The 13992-nt window shown below is 41.9% G+C and overlaps 1 protein-coding gene across 8 annotated transcripts in view; it reads left to right on the forward strand.

The window, feature by feature from the left end:
• Nucleotides 1-1594: 1594 nt before the first annotated feature.
• NUCB2 (nucleobindin 2) overlaps nucleotides 1595-13992 on the forward strand; it is a 57334-nt gene continuing 44936 nt past the window's right edge. For 2 of the 8 annotated variants that reach the window (XM_025190435.3, XM_075928074.2), the window contains exon 1: nucleotides 1595-1837. The gene's annotated coding sequence lies outside the window, so the exon portion shown is untranslated. Of the gene's footprint in view, nucleotides 1949-12847; nucleotides 12946-13637; nucleotides 13708-13992 lie in introns of all 8 variants that reach the window. The other 6 variants (XM_075928070.2, XM_075928073.2, XM_025190434.3 and 3 more) reach the window with 6 other exon arrangements.

A 13992-nucleotide genomic window follows, 5' to 3' on the forward strand; every position in this document is an offset into this window, starting at 1 on the left:
GGTGCAGGGAACAGTGGGGGCGCACGGGGGTGGCGCGGGGAATGGGAGGCACAGAGCCAGAGGGATGCAGGGATCAGGGGGAGCAGGGTGCGGTGGAGGCATGGGTAATGGGACACAGGGAACGGCAGCGGCAGAGGGATCGGGGTCTAGGGGCAGTGCAGGGAACGGGCAGCAGAGAGCTGGGGAGGCAGAGATCGGCGGGAACAGGGTGCAAGGGCAGCACAGAGCCAAAGGGTCACAGGGAAGAGGGAGAGTAGGGGGTCCAGGGTGCAGGGGAGCAGGGTTGGCATGGCGAATGGGCGGCGCAGAGACAAAGGGGGGCTGGAGCCATGGCAGGACTGGTGCCGGTGGGGCGGGCCCTGGCTGCAGCAGCTCCTAGCTATGGCGGTTCCAAGTGGGAAGTTGGGACTTCTTGCAGAGTGCATTTTGTGTACCTTTTTCCAACAAAAACTTGCAGTCTAGCCGTACCCTTGGTGGTGGCAGCTACCTCCCAAGGTAAGGGAATCTGTAACCTTGAGGAGCTTTTAAGCAGAAGCCTATAGAGGCAAGGTATTTTTAAGGTCTCATGTTGGCCCCAACCTTTGGCACTCGGAGTGCCAAAACACTGACAAATGCTAACTATACTCAATGGGGAAAATACTTATTTGCCACTGCATTTACCATGGAATCACTTCTCGAGTTAGGGGAGAGAAAATGCAGTGGCAGGAATTCACTGTTTACATCTTTGGGGAACTTTATAATAGATGCAACAGCATTCTCATGAATGCAAAGAACACACTAATATAGCTCCCCCACCTCCCTAAAAAAATCTTCTCCAGCAACTCTAAAGTCCTGGAACACAAAACACCACTGTGCTCCGGGACAGTCCTTTCTCTCTGCTGTGCCCTGACAAGTCTACTATTCGGAAAAGTGCTTCTCAAACTTGGGAGGAGGGAACCGCTTCCATAGCGACACTTGGCAGTTTCCAAGCCGTAAGACTCCTACACGTTGGAACCCAGTTCAAGGTGTTTCGGATTCCCAAGGCCTCCTTTGTTTTAAAAACAGACTTAAAAACCCACCTCAGCACCCTGCACAGACATCGACACGGGGGGAGGTTTAACCCCCCCAGAGGACTGGACCAAAGGGCAGAGACTTGGAAAGCGCACAGCCCTGCCGAAGGCAGCCAATGCAAGTGTCAGAGCAGCTTGTACCCAGCAACGCCTCGCCCCCGGGCTCCCCCCGCTGCGCTCCCAGGACAAGGGGCACGCCCCGGCAGGCGCTGTCCAGGCTCCGCCCGCGGTAGCGGGACCGGGGTCTCGGGCTCAGGCGCCCGGGGAAGGGGAAGGGGCCGGAGCACGAGCCACGACTCCAGCCGCGCTGCCACCTCTCAGCCCGCGGGCGGGCAGCCCCGCCCCGCCCCGCCCCGCCGCGCAGCCGAGAGGTGAACGAGCTCCACCCCCCTGAGCCGGCGCCGCCACGTACCTTCTCGCCTCAACCCTCCTTGAAACCTGTCTTCCCGCCCGCGCAACCTAACCCGCGGCCCTGAGGCCGCCCAATCAGCACCCTACGCGATGACCAGACGGGGGTCAGCCCCCGCCAATCCGCGCTGCCCCAGAGGCGGGACGTATTGCCATAGGAACCGCAGCGGGGTCTGCCGGAGAGCTGGCGCTGCTGCTGCTGGGGGTGCAGGAGAGGCAACGGCGAGCGGGAGGCTTCTGGTGGCGCTGTCAGTAGCGGCTGCGGAGCCCGGCCCGGCGCGGTGCCTGCCCGAGCGGCGCTGGGAGGTGTCCGAAGGCTGCTCCACCGCAGCAGACGCGCAGCGCCGGGTCTTGCCCGGTGGGGCCCGCGAGAGAGAAAGGTGAGGTGCCCGGGCTCGCCTGGGTCCGCCTGCCTCTGGGCACCCGGGTCCCGGGCAAGCAGGGGCGGAGACCAGCCCCCACGCGCGATCTGCCCGCCAGCAGGTGCCTAGGTAGGTTACTAGGGGAGGAGGTGCGGTGCGCCCAAAGGATGGGGCCGGGATGCCCTCCATGGGGAGCTGGAGGGGGTGAATGCCTGGGCCGGAGCGGTAGTAGCCCAGGCGCCCTGAAGGGGTGGGAAGGGGGCTGGCAGGGGCAAAAGGAAAATGTAGGTTGAAGCTCAGTCAAACGTAGTGAGATCCGCTCACTTGAGGTGTGGGTTCCCCCAGGAAGGCAGTGACAGCCCCAGCCCGGGAGGGAGAGCTACAGAACTGAAAGAGAGCAATCATGCAGTGGGCTAACCTGCCTTGCATGGATTTCAATGTATGTGATGCTCCACAAAACTCCTTTTCCTCTTCTCCTACAAGTTGAGGAAAAGAGTTGATAGTGCTTAAAAAAACTCTGCCTGCCTTGGTGTGCTACTAAATATCAGAAATAATAGATGATTATCTTGTTACCTGTTGACAGTACAATATTCACTATTTAACCTTCATGGTCAAACTCCTGCTCTGCAGTACAGCTGAGCACAGCCAAGGCTACCGCAGGACCAGAAAATTGTTGCATATACTGTATATCATATTGTGTCAGTATGTAACAAGCTCAATTATCCAAAATAGGCTGGATAAAAGAGAAATTTTAGTACATGTCAGATAATGTGACTTTTCAGAGTAGCAGGGAAATATTAGATAACTAGCAGATATTCTTGGGGATTGATCCCTCCTGCTCAAATACAAATTATCCTTACTCATCTATGCAGGCCCCATTGAAGAAATAGGTCTGAAGAAATGACACTTGAGCAACCCATGGCTTTGCGTGTGTGTAACCAGAGCTAGTTTTAACATAGTGGAAGGATGGTTGCTTACCTTGCAGCAGCAGACGGTTGCTTGACGGTTTATTGTGCCATCAGAGTGAGGGTTGTGGTTTTCCAGGAACCAAGAATCTCCAGAGCTGCTGCTGCTACTGCTGCTCTTAAAAAAACTATTTTATAGAGTAATGATCCTAATCACTACAACTTACAAAAGTGTTGTGAGCAGCTAAGGTAGAATGTTGTGTAGTGTACGGCTAACAAAGTATGCAAATATCACACGAGAAAGTTTAATTGTGTCTATGAAATGTCAGTTTCTTTTCAAACTTTCACAAGAACACAACTGTGTGGCTTTCACAAGAGTTTGGTCTCTGATATTTCAGTGTGGGTGGATGGGATTTACATTGGAACTGTGATGTCGATATTACACATGGGAAAGGCTGGCATCCACTATTTTCAAGCTTAATACATCATACTAGGTAAGACACTGAATGAGATATGAAGGTAATTTACTTTAAAGAAATAAATTAATAATCAAAATGATCCTGGTGTGGCCTTGGTAATGCCACTATTATGGCATAGATCCCCAGCCTAGACGACAGGCAGGAATGGGGAAGACTCTTACTTCCAAAGTTATAGAGCTGCTGAGGAACTATGCCTGAAAGCAGGGTGGAGAACTTGGGATCTAGGGGCCAGATGCAGTCCCTGGTTTGCCTTGATCTGGCCCCAGCTTTGGGAGCCTGTGCTGATGCTCCAGCCCAACACTGTCTTTCCATGGGGCTGGAGCACACAAAATCTATACACCTGAGCCCCTCAAAGATCTGGTATGTGAGGAGAATGTCTTGCTTCTCACTCTGAAGCCACCCTGATTTTTTAGGAGCAGTCCCTGACTCAAAAAAGGTTCCCCACCCTTTCCCTAAAGTTCTCAGGCCCAATTTCTGGAATAGTTCTTCTGGCCCTAACGCAATCCCCCACATAAGATGAGGAGAAAATCCACATAGAGATGGACATTTCTGCCCCACTGCCTCCCCTCCCCCCCCCATTCTGTAAGCTACCATGTAAGGAACTTGCTCAAAGCAAGGAACCACACAGGCAGTGCCTGCATTATGCAGCAGAACCGTCCTAGTTGTACTGTACAGAATCTCTGCATTTAGAGTAAGGGCTAGATTTGCCCATTTGTATGTGAAACTTCTAAGGAATCAAATAAGTCATTCAAAATTGTCTATTATAAAAATAAGGGATATGAACATACAAAATTATGTTTAAACAATATCACAAACCCACAAAAGCAAGGGAACACTAAATTAAGGATTGCATTCTCCCACATTTTGGTCTGTACATGACTTTCATTAGCATTGAGCATTATTCCTTTAATTTATGTCTCTAATTTAGTTACTGAATGGAGGGTTTCATTAAAAAGCAGTTTTAACATCCAGTACAAAAGCAGACAGGATAAACTTGTTGTAGTTTGATGCTGTTACGCAGCTGATAGGTCATCTTTACCTTGGTGCACGAATTGTGTACAAAACCAAAATCTGGGCTCTTAGTCATTTAAAATAAGATATTTTAAGGGAACATGTCAACAAATTGACCGTAGTGTTTCTGAATATAAAACATTAGCTAATATAAAATGCTATAATAAAATATTTAGAATTTTTATACATTCTAGACCTCAGATACCTCCATACAATTCTATTGCAATCATTGTAGTTATATAGATAAAAGTGAAAAATTTGGCTCTATCACAAACTTGTTTTACATATCACAGATGTGAAAATATTGACCCATATTTCTAGTGATATGTTGACTGAACAAACGTTTTAATAAAGAAAGATAATGTAATTCATTGTTAACTTAAAAGTCCTTATCAGTGTGAACTTCTGTACAATAAAGATGTTTGCCTAGTGAGGTCTTGTACTTATCTTTTTATTTGTTTGCTCAGTAGCCAAAATAAATATCCCAGAAGCTCTTTTAATATACATAGTAAATAACGTGTATATACATCCCTATATAGACATACTTTATGGGAGCATTTTGGCTGTGGAACTGCTTTCCTTTCCTCAAAGTCATTGTAGAGTAGGTGCCATATCCTCCTATTGATGGCAAAACTCACATTAACTTGAGTGGCACCTGGATTTGTCTGTTACAGTGAACAATTTAAAGGACACCGGAAGAATTAAAGAGTCTATCGTATTAGAACAGTGTCCGCTGTAATCAAGTCCTTGAGCTCAGAGTTCACTTTGTGTTCAAGTGTGATACTGAGAATATGGTTATATATTGGAACTGAAAGATTCAGATTGTGGTTCTGAAGATTGTGTGTTTCGGTGTTATATTTGATTTAAACTAGATGTGAAATGAAATTGTTCTGTATGTTAGTGCTTGCTGAATGATTGCATTGTACAACCTTTTAGGGGAAATACAAATTGTTCTAGGAATATATCTGTGTCAAGATACCAAGACAAATCTAAGAAGTTTTCAAAATAACAGATTTTGAAGACAATACGAGTTTTGTTCAAGTCAGAACTCTAGATCCAGCTAATTGAATTCAATTGGATACTTAAATCAGTAATTGGCCCCAAGAGGATAAGCACATTTTAAACACTGCAGTGAGAGTCAGGGCTTGTCTACACAGGGATGTTAGGATTGTTAGTCTAAATTCAGTTAAGATGCGAGTAGTTAAATTGCATTCCAAGTCTGCATGGACACTCATTTTCAGAATGAACTTGGCCTTAATTTAATTTAGTGAATTCAGATTAACTTTCCTGAGTGTTCCTGTGTGGAGAATCCTCAGTTTTTCTGGACTACCTCTCCTAGGAGGAAATAAAAATAACTTGCTTGAATTGTTCAAAGCAAAGCATTACGTGATCCAAGTACGCATTTTTTCCTCTCAATTAATGAAGCAACCTCATAGGTACGTTGTGGCTTATTCTAAAGAAATAATAGGAAAGTCACTTGGAGGCAGATATTTGGTGACTTTCTTAAAGTAATGAAATGGTACCATTGCTATTCCAAGGGATCAGTGCCGAGAAGAAAGAAGTGAGTAAAGATTTGCAGGATTGACCCTTATGAGGATAAAGTGTACCAGCACATGAGTAAGGGTTCAGGGTCAGGCCCTATATGTAAAGTGCTGTCATGCCATGCACTTTATGCTATAGGTTTAAATGGTAAACAAGGCTCATTTGTTTATTTATCCTGTCCCAGATGTTCATGTGTCTGTGATGCTCAACAGTATCTCCTAGCAACATCTGATGAAGTTTTGCCAAATACTAAAGTGTTTGTCAAGGCTGAATCCCCACTCTGGCATGATGAATACAGAAGTGGGGGCCCGCAAAAGTACCCCAAAACCTTATCTTTCTAGGTTTTGGTATAAAGCTTCCCCCAAAAATCTTAAAAACCTAGATTTTGAGGATAAAAATCTGCTGCCACCATCCAAGTAATGATAAGGAAACCAGGGAAGAGATCACTTGGGAAACCTCAGCCCTAAAGTAAAACCAGGACACACACAAATTAACCAATACCAGGTTAATAAAAAAAGAAAGAGAAAGAACTTTTAGTATGAACACAATACTCCTGTTACAAGCATAATGACCAGATGGAAAAGTCACCAATTAATAAACTCATGGGGGAGTTCCACCATGGGCGAAAACTTAGGTACAAAGGAGAGAAAAACCCATTTTTAAATGCATAGACATCAGATTGCCGTTCCCAAACAATAAAACCGAACAGATTTATCTAAACTTTACCCTACTTACAGATAGTGAAAAGTCTTTTCTTGGAGAGAGAGAAATGTCTGTCTCCCTCAGTATCTGGAGAAAAACTGTCCAGGGACAAAGAAGGGGAAAAACCAAAAATTCCTTTGTCCCAGTTTAAAAATGAAGATAGGGATTTCATTGGCAGACTGCTACCTGGCTTGGGTATAGTTAATCCCTTAATTCCCAGGTTGCTGGCCATCCCTCATGATCATGACAGTGTTGAACTATTGTCATCAAAATTGTATATGTATAGTGTTGTCAATGTATGTTTGCTTTGCAAACCGAACAAGGCATGTTCTTTCTGCTTGGTTGTGAGGTATATTGCAACTAGGGGTGTAAATGGTTAAGCCTCACTCTTAACCAGAACCAGTAAGTCTCACCCATTAACTGGTAGGAGCTGGAGCAGTTTCCTGCCTGCCCCAGGTGGAGGGCTGCTCCAGCCCCACAGGGCCCATGCAGAGGAAGGGATCCCTTTGACCAGCCAGCTAAAACAGCCTCTGTCTGTGGCAGGCCCACTCACGGCAAGTTACACACTGGTATCCAGGAGCCAGCCACAGAGCCCTCAGTGAAGCCTCCCCAGCAGCAGGGCCAGCAGTTTATTTAAGTTTTATGCTGCAGAACCTGCAGCATGTGTAACTGTTAGGATTTTTAGAGGTTACACGGTTACATTTTTAAATGACTTTTTACATCCCTAGTGGCAGCTATGCTCAGTGGCAGAAATTTACATGCTTAAGGGACTTTTATGATGAAATTGTAGCTGTCAAGGGATTTTAGATATCTACAGGTCCGGTGAGCAGAGGATTTGAGAATCTTAAGGGTTCTTAAATTTTGTGCTGAGGTGCCGTGAGTGGGGAGTTGGATGCCTACGTCCCTTTCTAGATCTGAGCCTAAGAGTTGCTCAAGGCTACTGAAGGGGTCATTAAATAAACTGAGCTCAAAACAGAAGACCATTAAGCAGATTTACTACCTGTCTGTCACATCTCTTGGATTTTATATGCATCAGATCATGCTCATCTCCAAAATACAGTAATAAAGTAGGAAATCATAGCATGGTTTTGCATACAACCCATATGGCTGGCATTGCTAGCTGTGCTTTATTGCTCTCACATCAGATGAAGCAGTTAGAGATCAAGTTTTCTAGTGAAGAAGCTCATTTGTGTGTCTTGTAAGCCTGGATCTATGTACACATTTATTAGGATTGCAAAGGCAATCTGGCAAAAGTGCTCATAAAAAATGCCAGTTAGGATGCTTTGGCATTCAGTTGTGGTCTTTGCTATTCAACTGCCAGGTTTACACATGTTGCCATCACTGTGTACACAAATGTTGTTATAAAATATTTGTGAGCCTCAGTTTTTGAGAACTTGGCTTTGAGCATTACTTTTTCCAAGAGATTAGAATTGGAGCTGTTTTCCAATTGTTAACCAACTCTCAAAAGGAAATTTTTAGGCTTGATAATTTCAATATTTCATGTTTAAAATATAATCCTACAGAGGTTTTTTTTTTTTGCTATGTAAGTCACTGAAACATACTTTGCAGTACCTGAGAATGTTTAGTGGTGATCTTCCACAGGCTACAGTTCTTGACAATCTAAAAGATCAATTCCTATTGAAGTCAAAAGGAGAGACTGTCATTTACTTCAGCGGGAGCAGGATTCAAGAGTGCTGTAATATGCAGTCTAATTAATCTTCTTTTCCTAAAAAAATTTTTTTTTGCATTATCAGTTTTTTCTGCTGAATCCCTCATTATTTTAGATTTCATTCTAGATTTTTGTAAACATTCTCCTGTGACTTAATGCCTGGAAGAGTGTTTAGTTTTCAATGAAAACAGAGTATTTGGTGTCTTTATGGACTTTAATATTTGTAAAATTTTATACCATTACTTTTGTAACTAGCTTTCCAAGAAGAAATCTTTATTCAGTGAATCTGTTAGTTCATGTGGAAAGTATTACAATCCTAAAATTAAATATTACAGAATAGGATTTTTGGTATTTGACCTCAATATCATGCTGACTCTTTAGAGGTAGTAAAACTATTTCACCTTTTTGGCATACTTTTCTAAATGACATTCATATTGCCAGTTGATTGCTTTATTGTACAGTAATTCCAGATTTGAATGCAAATTTGGTGACTAACATGACAAATTACACAAATATAAAGCATTTTAAATCTAGAAGATAACTTTAATTTCAAGAATATGAAATATGCTTGCTGACAAAAATCAAGTATTCATATATTTCCTTATCAGTGACTAAAGATTGGAATGTAATTGATTTTCTGTCTACGCTGTTCATGAATTGACAGACTTGTACGTGTATTTTTTTTTTTTACCATAGACAATTATATGATTTCTTCATAAGCGAAGAACGAGAGTCAAAACTAACTGCTTTTTACTCTAACAGTTTCCAACTGGTACGTGCATATACAGGCTGTCCTCACTATAAGTCCAAAAAAAATTCCAAAAAACTTGGACTTATAGCAAAAGAACTTAAAGTGGGGAATTTTTTTCCTGTGGCTGACTTCCATTTGATCAAGTTGGGGTTTTTTTTTGCGCCACTAAGAGTGAGAAATGGGAGGACTTCTAATGCAAGCATCAATGACTTAAGTGCAGAACGGATGTATACCGTGAGGACTTATAGTGGGGACGCCCTGTATACTGGATGAAATGAGACTTGACAGAAGTTGGTGATCATCCTTTATGTTCCCCTTTGGTAATAGGTCATGGTACAAAGATGATCTAAATCTGAACAGCAAAAATGAAAATAAACTTTAAAAAAATGAAAATAAACAAGCTTATATTTGTGTACTAAACAAGAATATGCTGAAGGATATCACTGAGTGTAATGGAGGTTTATTTCTTTAAAGAAAATTAAATATTTATTTCTAAGCTTGTCTCCCACAGTCTCATAAGTTGAGGTTATTAAAATTAGAGAAGTAAAATCCCAGTTAATCAGCTAATTGGTTAAATAGTAGGTTAACTGAACGCTTATCTGGTTAACCAGCTACAGCAGGATCTGGGCTGGGGATTGCTCCAGCCCATCTGGAGCAGCCCCCAGCCAGTGAGTGTCCTGTCCCCAGCCCTGTGCTGGAGCTGTCACCGGCTCCCAGTCCCCGCCAGACCAGCCTATGTCTGCGGCAGGCCTAGTCTCCCCGCGAACAGAGACTTTTCTGGATGCTGGAGCAGTCCCTGCCTGTGGGGCTGTCTAGGCCCACTGTGGACAGGCAGGGTGCTGCTCCAGCACCCACGAGTTACTGGTTAATCAGAAGTGGTAAGCATCACCCATTTAGGGTGATGGTAACCAATTAACTTTTCACATCCCTAAATCAAAGTCATTTCTGATTGTAAGAATTTTTGGTTTGCATTGATCTCTCAGCTGTTGAGATCTGTGTATTTGAGACCAAAGATCCACAAAACCAATGTTGTTAGTGTAAATATATCCATTTTGTTCATTTATTGTTTGTTAAAAAAAAAAAACTGTAAATATGCACTGTATGCCATCTACTCCATTACATCTTCTCAAGACATTAACATTTTCTCAAGGCCCTTTCTAGTCCTATGATTCTATGAAGAATAGCTCTGTCCTTTTGCCTAATATCTTTACTCAATATCAAAGGTTGTCATCATCTTATTTTACCTCTTTTGTTAAGTGTTGCATTGTAGAGTTGTTTCAGTGACTCACAGTAAAGACTGTGTAAAGACTGACTTGTAACTTAGTCATCCATTTTTGCATGCACAATTTGATAAATATAATCTTATGCCAAGATGCGTCAGAATCTGGTGACTGTTGTGATCAGGTTAATAATATTTGCTATTTTAGAAATCACGTTTGACTAGTATTTTAAATGTACAACAGTTTGTGAGAGCAGCTGGGTTCCTTCAATATATTCTGGAAACTGTGACCCAGGAACCTCTTGCTACTCAAAGGTTGCATAGCATTTTATAGGGATCCACTGTGTCCAATATATGCAAAGGGTGATGTGTTTGAGGTCTCTTTTGAGAACCATCAGCCCACCAGTCATCATAATCATTGCAAAATGGATAATATTTAAGGAGTTGTTTGTACTGAAAATTATGTTTTTAAGGCTGATAACCAGGAGGTAATATGTCTCAGGTTCCTTTCAAGCATGAGGTAATAAAAGCATCTATCTGGTCATGTGTTTACTTGGCACTGTGTGTCACACTGGATGCCTGAGCCAAACACTCAAAGAGTTTGGATCTCCCTCTTTCAGAGTAAAGACAGTAGATTTCTGGTATATGTCTGGAGGTACAGAGGTACACCCTGAATCTTTCACTGAAAAGGCAAGCTAACTATGTTTGACTTGTGAAACAGTGATAGAAAAGTAGCCGTGTTAGTCTGGTGTAGCTGAAGCAAAAAACAGGACTAGGTAGCACTTTAAAGATTAACAAGATGGTTTATTGGGTGATGAGCTTTCGTGGGCCAGACCCACTTCCTCAGATCAAATAGTGGAAGAAAATTGACACAACCATACAAAGGATACAATCAAAAAAATGAACACATATGATTACCTGCATCCTGCTTCAAAGACCTTTTCACACCAGACTTGAAAGAGAATTCTCTGAACTGTCATTCATACTTAAATTCGACACTTATCACCTAGGTCTAAACAAAGACATTAATTATCTTACCCATTACAAAGATAGCTTCCCCAATTATCACCTCTAATATCATTAGCTCACAGACATTTACCTCCCTTCCTCATCCCCCTTCTGTTCTGAAATTTGATTTGTCCTTTTCATATGTGTTCATTTTTTTGATTTTATCCTTTGGTATATATGATTGTGCCAATTTTCTTCCACTATTTGATCTGAGGAAGTGGGTCTGGCCCACGAAAGCTCATCACCTAATAAACCATCTTGTTAATCTTTAAAGTGCTATATAGTCCTGTTTTTTGACTTGTGAACTGAGGGATGCAGTCAAGCCTGGCTGTAAACTGCTGTAAGGACTTACAGAGCATGGTTCTGAGACAGGAAAGTATTTAGTTAAGAGAATCTGAGTTCTAGAATGCTTGTTACAATTTTTATTTTCTGGGTGAGCATTTGTTTCCAATACTTCTAATTGCATTTCTATACCTTGCTAAATAAAACCTTTACTCATGTTCACTGTAACCATGTCTGTGTGCTGTATGTTAAGTGAGGAAGTTAGTTAAGTAACTAACCTGAGGGTACTGCTTCTTTGGAAGCAATGAATCTGAAAACTGACAGAGTCCAGTGGAACAGGGGCTAGATCCTCAGAGAGAGATGCTTGGAGTTGGAGTGTGCATGTAGCTCACCTGTAGACTAGAAGCAGACAGGAGGGCCTGCATAGGCCTAGAGGTGAATGCTTGTGTTGCCTGTAGTTGGTGCATTAGGGGAGCGGATTCATGGCAGGCACAAACAAGGCTTACTTGTGCTGAAGCCAGGTGGTATCAAGGTTCTCACAGCCTTGGGTTCCCCCAGGAAACATCATAAACCCCGCGGTTAAAACTTAAAGAGTTTTGCAAAGTCAGTGGCAATTTACATATTAATTTTTTTGTCCATCAATTTCAGCTACTCGGTAATTTTAACTCTTCCCCATATCAGCAAGTTCTTGTTTAGGCTAAACTAGCACACTATCCATTGTATATGCAATGTATCTGTAGCCACGTTGGTCCCCAGGATATTAGAGAGATAAGGTGGGTGGGTAATATCTTCTGTTGAACCAAGCAAGATATACTATCATTGGAATGCTGCAATAGCTACCCAAAAAGCAAAAAGGTCAGACCCAGCAATTTGCGCCTACTTTTGATAACCTAGTTTTGAAAGTACTGCATTGTGTCAGGTAGATGAGACAAATACAGGAAGGATTAGATCACATTCCAGTATCTTATCAGATAATACTTAATCAGAGGGTGGAATTTTTAAGAACACCTAATTTGCTTAAAACAGGACTGTCCAGACTAACAAGGCTACATTTCTATCACTATTTGCTTAGGAATTCAAGTCTCCTTGTGCTCCTAATTTTGAACATCCCACGCAGACTAAATATCTAATCTGAAAAACTATGAATATATTTCAGATTCTTAAAAGCTGAACAATTTCCACAAATTTAAGGATTATATTTTAATGAATGTTTTTACATGCACAACCGTTAATGGTGAGGCTTACCACTTAAACCTTCACATCCCTAACAAATACTCATCCTTGTCTACTCTACCATCAGATTTACCTCAAATTTACAGTGTAAATTACTGACTATATTATTAATTGTCAACAAAATCCTGAAAATGAATCTGTGTATTGTTGCAATTGTAAAGCTAGACCAAATGTTTAAAAAAATATAATCTTAATTCCTGCATTTTTTTGTTTTTGTTTTTGATAAGGACACTTCAGACTTCTAAAAATATTTACAACAGTGAACAGCCTCACACATCAACTGTATAGGGTCATTGCAGGCCACAGAGAAGTCACCAACTCTCTGGTGAGGCTAGAAATTAACCTGATTCTAGCAAATAACGTCAGATTTTTTTTATAGGAATGATCTTATCTACTTTGCCCATAGTGCTAACACTGAAAATAACACAATTCAGTGCATGGTTAGTGGCATCAAGAGCAACTCTTGCCAGATACTGAGGATCTGCTAAAATCAGACAAAAGAGCAAAGGTCCCCTGCTTTTCTACTTCATTATACATCCAAGAAAACTGGCACTGCATGCTCTATTCATCTCAAAGATTTGCAGTCATTGAATCTAAATACTTTGTGATAGAATTCTCTGCATGGCTAGTTAAAGGATTTATACAAAAATTGCCCTGGTAGGGAGTACACTTATTTTGGTTTGGTTCACAGTACATTTATTATATATTACTACATCTTTTTTGACATACCTAAGCTAATTACACGTGCATGGCACCTCATTGGAAAGTTTTAGCTATTTTCTGAGAATTATCTACATCATTGACCTCGCAAAGGAGCATGCAGATATTTTCTCATCTGTTACTAATCCATCCCCTGAAAGGAGTAGAAATGCTAAAACTACTGTGCATGAGCAGCGTTAAATAAAATGTCTTGTGGGTCATACAGAACCTTAGTGGGCCACAGGTTGCCCACCACTGCTATAAAGTTGTTGTGGACATTAACAGTCCATAAGTTTAAAGGCTTCTCTATATCACCAGATTCTGGAACTGTCTGGTGACTTCTTTTGAAGATAGAGTAGTCAGAGGAGAATCTTGGTTCCAAAAAAAGGCAAGTTCTATACAACTTTCCTGTTCCCATTATAATCACTGGGAATCTTGCCATTGATTTCACCTTGAGTAATCTGGATCATATTATCTTTCACACTAATGGATGATTGTACAGGATTTTGAACATCTAAATTAGTGCATATATCCTAAATTTTATCTCTGCCCAAAACATTCTGTAGAATTACTGATAGGCTTATATATGTTTATATGAAGACAAAATAATAATTCACATATGGGTAATCTTTGACTTCTCTGTGGCTAGGGTACTGGCTACATTGCCTGTGCT

Source organism: Pelodiscus sinensis, chromosome 5 (assembly GCF_052426305.1).
Source record: "Pelodiscus sinensis isolate ZL-2025 chromosome 5, ASM5242630v1, whole genome shotgun sequence".
In the NCBI taxonomy this organism is placed as follows: Eukaryota; Metazoa; Chordata; order Testudines; family Trionychidae; genus Pelodiscus; species Pelodiscus sinensis.